This window comes from Aotus nancymaae, unplaced genomic scaffold, assembly GCF_030222135.1.
Source record: "Aotus nancymaae isolate 86718 unplaced genomic scaffold, 86718_ANA_hifiasm-v0.15.2.pri h1tg000049l, whole genome shotgun sequence".
NCBI lineage: Eukaryota > Metazoa > Chordata > Mammalia > Primates > Aotidae > Aotus > Aotus nancymaae.
In genome coordinates this window covers 35,111,873-35,124,646 of record NW_026988463.1, presented here as the reverse complement: position 1 = coordinate 35,124,646, position 12,774 = coordinate 35,111,873, and the positions used below count along the sequence as shown (strand labels likewise).

General features: G+C 48.4%; 1 non-coding gene across 1 annotated transcript; it reads left to right on the top strand.

Moving 5' to 3' along the window:
* The first annotated feature begins 6,362 nt into the window (after positions 1–6,362).
* LOC135269200 (U6 spliceosomal RNA) lies at positions 6,363–6,469 on the top strand. The gene has a single exon (XR_010337491.1). It is a non-coding gene; the product is annotated as a U6 spliceosomal RNA (small nuclear RNA).
* The last annotated feature ends 6,305 nt before the right edge of the window (positions 6,470–12,774 follow it).

Sequence of the window (12,774 nt, the reverse complement as noted above, 5' to 3'; positions counted from 1 at the left end):
AGATGTCCAGCTGGGCTCAGCAAGGACAGGGCAATGCCTGCATATGGGTGAGGGGTGGGCAGTGCAGGGTCTCAGGCCACAGTCTTGCTTAGGCAGTGCCCACCCCCAGAACCGTTAGGATGCGACACCACTGTTCCCTGAACCCCCGAGCCCTCAGCTCTTGCTATTCCTCCTCCTCCAGCCTGGACCAGCATGATTTGGAGAGACCAGGGCTGTCCCAGTGACCAGGCCTTTCTGGGGGCCTCTCCTCACTCTTCCCTGGGAACCCCTCTAGGCATCAAAGACTCTACCTGTGGGTGCCTCACAAGCAGGGACTTCCCCTGCCCACCTACCGCCAGCCATCCCCTGCCTGCCCTGCCCCCAGGAGTGTCCCAGTGGCTGCTGGGAAGGGAGCTGCTGGGACCCCTCCAGCCTCCTGCCTCCTACCACCCGCTCCTCCCCGCCCCCTCGGGGCTCACAGCAGTGCCAGCTCCCAGGGCAGGCGCCACAAAAGGAACCGCGGCTGCTGGAACCTCTGTTGCCATGGGGATGGGGACCACAGGACCCACATCTGGTAGCGATTGAGGAGGAAAAATTATGAGTCGTGGAAAACGCAAATATTTTTTGTAGCACAAAGCACAAAGAAGTGGGAGGAATGTGGGGACCCTGGCCAGCCTGATTTCAAGCAGACGCGGCCCATGGCACACAGAGGCCTGCAGATACTCACCCTGCGCCGCACGCACGCTCCTCTAGACACAGAAACACCAACACAGACACACAGCCCGAAATGCAGACATGCACATACAAGCCGGCAAAACCCCAGAAACAGAGACGGCACACACACTGCAACACGCACCCACACGGTGCTGGGCCCAAAGGAACACAGCCACTCGCCTGCCAACACACACACGACATTCCACTAGACAGAAATACTCACTCGCCAACACACATACGACCCACCGCTCACAGAAACACAGAGACAGACACACTGCAACACACACACAGCCAGCCCACACTACTATGGAGGACACTCGCCCCGCAACACGTACACAAAAATGGAAAACAAGACTCATTCTGCAACCTACAGCATGTACCACCAGACACAGAAACACTGAGACAGAGACTCCTAGCAGCACACACACACCATAGTCCGCAAAGAAACCACAAGACAGCCGGGCGTGGTGGCTCACGCCTGTAATCCCAGCACTTTGGGAGGCTGAGGCGGGTGGATCACGAGGTCAAGAGATCGAGACCATCCTGGTCGACATGGTGAAACCCCGTCTCTACTAAAAATACAAAAAATCAGCTGGACACGGTGGCGTGTGCCTGTAATCCCAGCTACTCAGGAGGCTGAGGCAGGAGAATTGCCTGAACCCAGGAGGCGGAGGTTGCGGTGAGCCAAGATCGCGCCATTGCACTCCAGCCTGGGTAACAAGAGCGAAACTCCGTCTCAAAAAAAAAAAAAAGAAGAAGAAACCACAAGACAGACACAACCCTGCAACACACACTTCACCAAAGTCAGAAACAGATGTATATCATACAAAACACACGTGTGGCCAGGCATGGTGGCTCATGCCTGTAATCCCAGCACTTTGGAAGGCTGAGGTGGGCGACTTGAGGTCAGGGGTTCAAGACCAGACTAGCGGCCGGGCACGGTGGCTCAAGTCTGTAATCCCAGCACTTTGGGAGGCCAAGGCGGGCAGATCACGAGGTCAAGAGATCGAGACCATCCCGGCCAAAATGGTGAAACCCCATCTCTACTAAAAATACAAAAATTAGCTGGGCATGGTGGCGTGCGCCTGTAGTCCCAGCTACTCGGGAGGCTGAGACAGGAGAATTGCTTGAACCCAAGAGTCAGAGGTTGCAGTGAGCTGAGATCGCACCACTGCACTCCAGCCTGATGCCTGGAGATAGAGTGAGACTCTGTCTAAAAAAAAAAAAAAAGACCAGCCTAGCCAACATGGTGAAACCTGGTCTCTACTAAAAATAGAAAAAATTAGCTGGGCATAGCGGCAGGAACCTGTAATCTCAGCCACTCAGGAGGCTGAGGCAGGAGAATCTCTGGTACCCAGGAGGCAGAGATTGCAGTGAGCTGAGATCACACCACTACACTCCAGCATAGGAGATAGAGTGAGACTTCGTCTCAAACACAAAAAACACCCACGCACACCACCTGACACACTCAGACACTGAGACAAACACATTCACTGCACCACACGCAAACACACAATCTGTGACACACCGACAAAAGAGACACTTATCCTGCAGACACACATCTTTCACCAGAGACACGGAAACATGAGAGAAACACATTAAACACGCTCAGCAAACACGGCACCTGCAGCACACAGCTCAGTACCACACAGAAATGCAGACACAGGCCCGCGCCCTGCACCCACCACACTCACAGAACACACCTCATCCTTCAGACACACACACACCCTCTGACACACAGAAACACCGAGAGGCCCTCACTCTGCAACCACAGACACCTTCCACCAGACACACAGAAACAGCAACTTACACAACCTGCAACACGCACATGTGCCACCAGAGCTGACTGGATACTGAGACACGTGCCCGTCACCTGACACACAGAAGTGCACCCATTCTACAGGTGGACGGCATACACAGCACCCATGCCCTGCTAAGCACAGAGGCGGGCACCCACCCTAAAATGCAGGCACCATGCTAGAAACAGATCATGAAGCCCAGCGTGGTGGACCACACCTGTCATCCCCACACTCTGGGAAGCCAAGGCAGGAGGCACACTTGAGCACAGGAGTTTGGCTCATATTTGTGGTTTTCCACCCTGCAAATACACACACAGACACACCACCAGGCACACAGAAACACCAAGACAGGCACACACAGTGGGAACACATCCACTCCTCCACGCACCGGAATGCCAAGGCTGCTGGCAGTACTGAAATTCATCTCAGCCCTGGGCTCCAGGGAAACGGTGCTCACTGATAAATTGCCCCTTCCTTTGTGTTCTGAGAGATGGTGAGCCTGGAAGGAGCACTTTGTCCTCATGCATTCCAAGACCTCACCTCTAGCCTTCTGCGTGGGTCTCTTATTTACCAGGCCCCTCCTTCCTCATTGGTGAATTTTCTGCCCATTGCAGTAGCCTGAATAAAGTCATCTCCTTACGTGTCTTGTGCATCCCCCTGCGGTCTTTGCGCCCTGACATGGCACGGGTTGGACTTACCTTTCCATCCCTGATGACTGCAACCAGGTGGTGACCTCTCTCCGAGACCCGCAAGCTGCCCCTGACTGGAAGGGACCTTCAGTGAGTTCAAACCTGGTCGTGTGCTCCTGGCTTTTGTCCGTTGGTAGCATAGTGACAATTTTATTTTGATTCTTTCTATTTCATGGTCTGACCATTTGGTGATCTCTTTAAACAGATTGATGGTTTATAGAGGTCTTGTATCTGTTGGGTGAGAGACGACAGTTTGTGGTTTCAGTCTTTTCTGGGCCGGGCGCAGTGGCTCATGCCTGTAATACCAGCATTTTGGGAGACCGAGGAGGGCAGATCACCTGAGGTCAGGAGTTCAAAACTAGCCTGGCCAACATGATGAAACCCCATCTTAAAAAAAAAAGAGAGAGTCTTTTCTGTTTGTTTATTTGTTTATTTGAGTTTAGTTAAAAATTAGGGCTGATATTGGTGACTCACACCTATAATCCCCGTGCTTTGGGAGGCTGAGGTGAAAGGATCACTTGAGGCTTAGAATTCAAAACCAGCCTGGACAACATAGCAATCCCCCATCTCTTAAAAATAATCAAAAATTTATCCAGGCATGGTGGTGGTGTGCACCTGTAGTCCCAGCTACTCTAGAGGACGAGGTGGGAGGATCCCTTGAGCTAGGAGTTTGAGATGCACCACTGTACTCCAGCCTGGGTGACAGAATGAGACCCTGTCTCTAAAACAATCCAAGAATTTGTACCCAGTGGGAAGATGGTTTGGAGATGTGGTCAGCCACGTACATGGGCGGAGTTGTGTTTTCATGAAGGCTTCATTTAGGTGGGTTGGATTGGCTGTCATATGCATGGGTAAGCGACACACCCAACAGTTAGTATGCTTGAAAACTGGCCTGTTCCTCGGGTAGGGCTTACATGCAGATGACTGGTAAAGCCTCCTGAGAGGGCTGTGGGATCAGGGCTAGGGTTAGGAGGGCAGAGGTTAGGGCTAGGGTTAGGAGGGCTGCCTGCAAGAGTCGAAAACAAGTTAGTGAATCTGTAGTGGTTGGGCTGCCAGGGAGGAAGAGGAGGAGTGGGAAGGGCGGGAGGAAGCCCTATGACAGGGGTACAGCAGGTCGACCAGGCTGGAGCGCAGTGGCTATTCCGAGGCGCGATGTCCATACTGACGCGCTCCATTTCCCACGGGGGCAGGCTTGCGCCTCCATAGGTGGCCTAGTGGCAGAGGCCACGATACTGACGCTGGCTTCTGTGCGGACCTGGATCGGCACAGCGCACTACAGCGCAGAACTCCGGGTCACGCGATTCTCCTGCCTCAGCCTCCGGAGCAGCTGGGATCGCAGGCAAGCGGGGCGCCGGCCCTTGGAACTCAGAACCGCCCTTAGGACTGACTACCTCGGGTACCTGGCAGCCAGCGGCGAGGGGGGACATGGGATCGTGCTGCCATCTGGTGGCTAGATCGGTAGTCGCTTCTTTTTCTTTTTCTTTCTTTCTTTTTTTTTTTTTTTTTTTGAGGCACGGCCTCACTCTGGCCCAAGCTGGACTGCAGTCACTCAACAATGGCTTATTGCAGCTTCCACCTCCCTGGCTCAAAACAATGGCTCATTGCAGCTTCCATCCTCCCACCTCAAAGTGCTGAGATTACAGGTGTGAGCAACAGGCCGGTAGCACCTTTTTTTTTTTTTTTTTTTTTCTTTTTTGAGACAGAGTCTTGCTCTGTCGTCCAGGCTGGAGTGCAGTGGCACATTTCTCGGCTCACTGTAACCTCTATGTCCTGGTTTCAAGAAATTCCCTGCCTCAGCTCTCTGAGTAGCTGGGATTACAGGCGCCTACCACCGCGCCCAGCTAATTTTTTTTGGTATTTTTAGTAGAGGTGGGGTTTTGCCATGTTTGCCAGGCTGGTCTTGAGCTCCTGACCTCAGATGATCCACTCACCTTGGCCTCCCAAAGTGCTGGGATTACAGGCTGAGCCACCACGCCCAGCTTTTTTTTTTTTTTTTGAGACGGAGTCTCACTCTATTGCCCAGGTTGGAGTGTAGTGGCACGATCTTTGCTGACTGCAACCTCCACCTCCCAGGTTCAAGCGATTCTCCTGCCTGAGCCTCCTCAGTAGCTGGGATCACAGGCATGTGCCACCACACCCGGCTAATTTTTGTGCTTTTAGTAGAGACAGGGTTTCACCATCTTGGCAGGCTGGTCTTGAACTGCTGACCTCTAGTGATCTGCCTGCCTCCGGCTCTGAAAGTGCTGGGATTACAGGCATGAGCCACTGTGCCCGGCCAGTAGCATCTTTGAAGAGCCTAAACAAGTGTGGGTAACAGCCTGGGGCAACTTCAGCCCAGTTCTTTTTGTGCTGCCCAGTTGGGCCTGCTACAGGGATGTGGTGTCCCAGGCACAGATTATCCCCTCAAAGTAGGCATAGCCAGGTGAGGAAAGCTAGAAATCAACCGTAAATACTATGCAGTTCCATATATGTGGAGTATCTAGAGGAGTCAAATTCGTAGAGACAGGCCAGGCGTGGTGGCTCACGCCTGTAATCTCAGCATTTTGGGAGGCCAAGGCTAGTGGATCACCTGAGGTCAGTAGTTCGAGACCAGCCTGGCCAACATGGTGAGACCCCCATCTCTACCAAAAATACAAAAATTAGCTGGACGTGGTGGTGCGCACCTGTAATCCCAGCTACTTGGGAGGCTGAGGGAGGAGAATCACTTGGACCCAGGAGATGGAGGTTGTAGTGAACCGAGATTGCGCCACTGTCATGCCACTGCACTCCAGCCTGGGTGGTAAGTGAAACTTTGTCTCAAAGAAAACAAACAAGCAAACAAAAACCACAAAAAATTAGCTGGGAGTAGTGATATGTGCCTGTAGTCCCAGCTACTTGGGAGGCTGAGGTAGAAGAATCACTTGAACCTGGGAGGCACAGGTTGCAGTGAGCTGAGATCATGCCACTGCACTTAGGGCTGGTACATAGAGCAAGACTCCATCTCAAAAAAAAAAAAAAAAGAAAAGAAAAAACAATTGTAGAAACAGAAGATGGGACCTTGGTTGCCAGGGGCTGGGAGGGATGAGAATCAGTGTTTAATGGGGACAGAGTTTCAGTTTTGGGTGATGAAAAGATTCTAGAAATAGATGGCAGTGAATGTACTTAATGCCACTGAACTGTACACTTAAAAATGACTAAAATAGTGCTCACTTTGGCAGCACATATACTAAAATTGGAACAATACAGACAAGATTCAGACAGCCCCTGACCAAGGATGACATGCAAATTCGTGAAGCATTCCATATTTTGAAATAGATCTATAGACCAATGGAACAGAATGGGAACCTCAGAAATAACACCACACGTCTACAACCATCTGATCTTTGACAAAGCTGACAAAAGCAAGCACTGGAAAAATGATTCCCTATTTAAATAAATAGTGCTGGGAAAACCGGCTAGCCGCATGCAGAAAACAGAAACCGGACCCCTTCCTTACACCTTATACAAAAAGTAACTCAAAGTGGATTAAAGACTTAAATGTAAAAGCCCAAACCATAAAAATTCTGGAAGAAAACCTAGGCAATACCATTCAGGACATAGGCATGGGCAAAGACTTCATGACTAAAACACCAAATACAATTGCAACAAAAGCCAAAATTGACAAAAGAGATCTAATCAAACTAAAAGAGCTTCTGCACAGCAAAAGAAACTACCATCAGCGTGAACAGGCAACCTACAGAGTAGGAGAAAATTTTTGCAATCTACCCATCTGACAAAGGTCCAATATCCAGAATCTACAAGGAACTTAAACAAATTTACAAGAAAAAAACAACCCCATCAAAAAGTGGGCAAAGGATATGAACAGACACTTATCAAAAGAAGACATGTATTCGGCCAACAAACATATGAAAAAAAGCTCATTACTGTTGGTCATTAGAGAAATGCAAATCAAAACCATAGCATCTCACTGTGGCGATTATTAAAAAATCAGGAAACAACAGATGCTGGCGAGGCTAAGGAGAAATAGGAACACTTTTACACTGTTGGTGGGAGGGTAAATTAGTTCAACCATTGTGGAAGACAGTGTGGCGATTCCTCAAGGATCTAGAACCAAACACCATTTGACCCAGCAATCCCATTACTAGGTACATACCTAAAGGATGGTAAATCATTCTACTATAAAGACACATGCACACGTATGCTTACTGCAGCACTATTTACACTAGCAAAGACTTGGAACCAACCTAAATGCCCATCAGTGATAGACTGGATAAAGAAACTGTGGCACATATACACCATGGGAATTCTAGTGGGTTTTTTGTCTCAACACTGTAAATATTTCACTCCACTCCTTCTGTTTTCATGATTTTTGTGAAGAAGTCTAATGGAAGTCTTATCCTTGCCTTTTCATCCTCTGGCTTCTTTCAGGATTTTTTTCTTCATCTTGATTTTTTTTTGTAGTTCGAAAATATACCAGCCGGGTACAGTGGCTCATGCCTGCAATCCCAGCACTTTCGGAGGCCAAGGCGGGCGGATTACCTGAGGTCAGGAGTTTGAGACCAGCCTGGCCAACATGGCGAAACCCCGTATCTACTTAAAAAAAAAATACAAAAATTAGCCAAGCGTGCTTGTGGGCACCTGTAATTCCAGCTACTTGGGAGGCTGAGGCAGGAGAATCACTTGAATCGGGACGGCAGATGTTGCAGTGAACCAAGATTGCGCCACTGCACTCCAGCCTGGGTGACAGAGTGAGACTCGGTCTCGAAAAAAAAAAAAAAGAAAATATACCCAAGTGTAGGCTTTTTGGCCTTTATTCTTCTTTGGAGTTCTCTGAGCTTCCTGGATGGCAGCCTGTATCCCTGGGCTGTGACCTTCACAAACATTTCTCAGTTTTTTTTTTCACCTTAGGTGGGGCAGGACGGTTAGAGGGGGCTGGAGTTGGGCATTTCCCTCTTCCCAGGTTGCTAGGCTCTGATGAAATCCGAGTAGGTCAAAATTTAATAAAAGAGTTTATACTGAGGGGAGGCCATGTCAAGAGCAGAATGCTCTAGGTATGTTTCATTTCTTTTTCTTTTTCTTTTTTTCGTTTGCCATGCCCTTAGATAGCATGGGTATATTTCAAAATGGCTACCATTCTCCTTCTGCTGGAAGCACAAAGTGATTTTCTCCAATCTTCATTGTGAAAACCTGGTAGAGCTCATGGAGGTAAGATCACAAAACTGTGGGCTCCCCTAACAGGCCAGTGCCACCACACCCGGCTATTTTTTGTATTTTTAGTAGAGGTGGGGTTTTGCCATGTTGGCCAGGCTAGTCTCAAACTCCTGACCTCAAGTGATCTGCCTGCCTTGGCCTCCCAAAGTGCTGGGATTACAGGCGTGAGCCATCGCACCCGGCCTCCTTGGGGTTTTTAATCTTAGATCTGGCCAGAGGTGTAATTACGGTGTAGGTGTTGGTCCCAGCACTGGTGGCCGTGGAGGTTCCTGCTCATGGGTCTGCACTCCTGGAATTTGTGGTTCTCTCTGTATCTCCAACTTGGGATGTGACACTTTGCTTTGCCGCCTCAATTCTCTGAGAGATCCAAGAGGAGTTGTTGATTTTCAGCTTGCTCAGATTTTTACTTGTTAGGACGGAGTGATGATTTTGAAGCTCCTTCAATGCCAGTGCAGGGCCACTTTTCACATGCACCGTGCCAGTGAACACCAGAGGTGTTTTTCTCCAACCCTGAGCATCAGGATGTTTGTTCTGACAAAGGCATGAGAGGCAGCAGCTATAGAAGCATTTAAGCCTCGTGGAGTCCCAGTGAGCCATCTGCTCTTAGGAGTACTAGGTATGTCACATGGCTTTCCTTTTAAAACACGAATCCTAGCTGTTCAGGATGGTCTCCTGTTATGTCCTGACCAATATGCTTACTGGAAACATTACTTCTTGCTTCCCCTGCAAAACACTAAGTCTAGGGTGATAGCCCTCAAGAGGTTTTTGGTTTATATCCCTAAGCTACCACTGCATGCCTGTGCGACCCGCCCTCCATCGAAACTCTGGACACTAAGGCTTGGGTGAGCCTCTCTAGTTAGCAGCACTTTGCTTGTGTTGCCACACATTGTTGCTGGAAGAATTGTGTCCCCATGCAGCTCCATGAGGAGGGGACACTTGGAAGCTTATGCCTGGTTTCCTCTGGACTTTGACCCGCCTTTTCCCTCTGCTGATTTTAATCTGTATCTTTCTCTGTAACAAACCATAACTGTTCTGAGTCCTATGAGTCCTTCTAGCGAATTGTCAAGCTTGAAGGTGGTCTTTGGGGACCCTGACACAACATCATAACTCGATGGGGTAAGTGTGAGCCGGAGCAGCAGTTCTCATGGATCCTCTGAAATGCTGCGGCAGAGCAACATGCAAAAGAGTGCCTCTGCTCCCAGCTGTGGTGTGGGACTACCAAAGCCAGAAAGGTAGGAATTGCCATGAGGTCGTGCCCTCATACTATTAGAAACAGACAGTATCCCTGAGGAGGTCCCATAACCACCCCAAAAGCAATTCTTTTAAAAAATTAATTAATTAGTTTTTTTTTTTTTTTTTTTTTTTTTGAGACGGAGTTTCGCTCTTGTTACCCAGGCTGGAGTGCAATGGCGCAATCTCGGCTCACCGCAACCTCCGCCTCCTGGGTTCAGGCAATTCTCCTGCCTCAGCCTCCTGAGTAGCTGGAATTACAGGCACGCGTCACCATGCCCAGCTAATTTTTTGTATTTTTAGTAGAGACGGGGTTTCACCATATTGACCAGGATGGTCTCGATCTCTTGACCTCGTGATCCACCCGCCTCGGCCTCCCAAAGTGCTGGGATTACAGGCGTGAGCCACCGCACCCGGCCCTTAATTAGTTTTTAAACCTTGCTCTGTTATCTAGGCTGGAGTGCAGTGGCGTGATCAAAGCTCACTGTAGCCTTGAACTCCTGGGCTTAGAGTCAATTAAGAAACTACAATAGGCTGAGTGCGGTGGCTCATGCCTGTAATCCCAGCACTTTGGGAGGCCAAGGCGGGTGGATCATGAGGTCAAGAGATTGAGACCATCCTGGCCAACATGGTGAAACTCTGTCTCTACTAAAAATACAACAAATTAGCCGGGTGTGGTGGTGCATACCTGTAGTCTCAGCTACTCGGGAGGCTGAGGTAGGAGAATTGCTTGAAACCGGAAAACGGAAGTTGCAGTGAGCCAGGATCGTGCCACTGCACTCCAGCCTGGCGACAGAATGGGACTTGGTCTCAAAAAAAAAATAAAAAGAAGCTACAACAATATAATAGGTCTAAAGGAACAGTGAGAAATACAATTCAAGAGTGATTTAAAAGTTAAATGTAAAATATAGAATCAAAAAAGGAGTTAAGGAAGAGGCTCTCTAAGTGCCAGTGAAAAGTACAATGAAACAAAATCTAATAGACCTTATTACACAGAATTAGAGAACCTCTGTGCATTGGCCGGGTACAGTGGCTCATGTCCGTAATCTCAGCACTTTGGGAGGCCAAGGTGGGTGGATCACCTGAGGTCAGAAGTTTGAGACCAGCCTGGCCAACATGGTGAAACCCTGCCTCTACTAAAAATACACAAATTAGCCAGGCATGGTGGTGCATGCCTGTACTCACAGCTACTGAGGAGGCTGAGGCTGGAGAATCACTTGAACCTGGAGGCGGAAGCTACAGTGAGCCAAGATTGCACCATTGCACTCCAGCCTTGGCAATAGAGCGAGACTCTGTCTCAAAAAAAAAAAAAAAAAAAAAAAAACGAAAAATCTCTGCGCATTAAAAATGCTGTAACGAAGACAGAAAATGTACATGCCGAAGGGATATATGTGTGTGTCTGTATATATGTGTGTGTTTGTGCATCTGTGTATGTGTGTTTAAGCATCTGCATGTTTGTATGTGTGTGTTGTGTATGAAATAAACCAAAGAGAACAGTGGACGAAAGACAGAAACAGACCACACATATGAAAAGAAACAAAAATGGCCAACAAGCAGGGACAAAGAACATTCTTAAAACCTCAAAATGGCAAATACAAAAATGAAAGCAGGAATGACCCCATGCTGGCCAGGAGGTGGTGACAGAGGCATGTCAGAGCTGATGAGAACAGCTCCCAGTAGGTCCACCAGATCAGATTCCACCCAGAAACACCAACGAGCTTTGATGTTCATAACCTTCACCTGGTAATTGCACTTCTCAGAATTTACTCAGAGGAGTACAAATGGGCACAGAGGCTTGTGTTAAATAATTATTTATAGGCAACAATCTCGATGTTCAATAGTAAGGGAACAGATAAATGAAGATGCAGCTGTAAGATAGAAAATGATGTGGCCAATTGTGTCTGGAAATATTTTATAACATGGAAAATGCTTATCATAAAATGTTAACTGGAAAAGGATAAAAAAATATGTAGAGTATGAATCTATTTTTTTTTTTCTGAGATGGAGTTTAGCTCTTGTTGCCCAGCCTGGAGTACAATGGTGCAATGTAGGTTCACTGCAACCTCTGCCTCCTGGGTTCAAGCAATTCTCTTGCCTCAGCCATCCAAGTAGCTGGGATTACAGGCGCGTGCCACCACGCCCAGCTAATTTTTGTATTTTTAGTAGAGATAGGGTTTCACCATGCTGGCCAGGCTGGTCTCGAACTCCTGACCTCAGGTGATCTGCCCGTCTCAGTCTCCCGAAGTGCTGGGATTTATAGGCATGAGCCACAGCATCTGGCCTAATTTTCTTTTAAAAGAATAAAGATATGTATACATTAATAGAGAAAAACTGGAAGAAAATGTGTCTGAATGTTAATAGTACTTATCTCCAGGTAATGATCCTTGAACTGATTCTGAAGGTCTTTGTTTGAAACAGGGTCTTGCTCTGTCTCCCAGGCTGGAGTGCAGTGGTGTGATTATGGCTCAATATAGCCTTGACCTCCTGGGCTCAGGCAATCCTCCCACCTGAGCCTCCAGAGTAGCTGTGACTATGGGCAAACACCACCATGCCCAGCTAATTTTTTTTTTTTTTGTAGAGATGGGGTCTTCCTGTGTTACCCAGGGTAGTCTTGAATTCCTGGGCTCAAGTGATCTTGCCTTGGCCTCTCAAAGTACAGGCATGAGCCACTGAGCTGGAACCTGAGGGTCATTTTTATTCTTATGATTTTGCGATTTTAAAAAATTTTCTCCAATATACATGTACTATTCATAATCAGGGGAAGAGTTTATATGTACATAAAAGAAAAACATCAAGACTCCAATATAAAGAGGGACAAAGCGCATATTCAAATAGTTTTCAAAAAGAAAGATCAATAGGCTGGGTGCAGTGGCTCATGCCTGTAATCCCAACACTCTGAGAGGCTGAGGTGGGAGGATCACTTGAGACCAAGAGTTCAATACCAGCCTGGGCAACACAGCGAGACCAACCCCTCCCCCACCCAAAACAAATTTAGCTGGGCATGGTGGTGCACATCTGTAGTCCCAAAGTCCCACCCACTCAGGAGGCTGAAGTGGGAGGATCACCTGAGCCAGGGAGTTTGAGTTTTCAGTGAGCTGTGATCACACCACTGCACCATGGAAATAACTTCAACGTCCATCAAGAGTATGTAATAGCAGGCCGGGCGCGGTGGC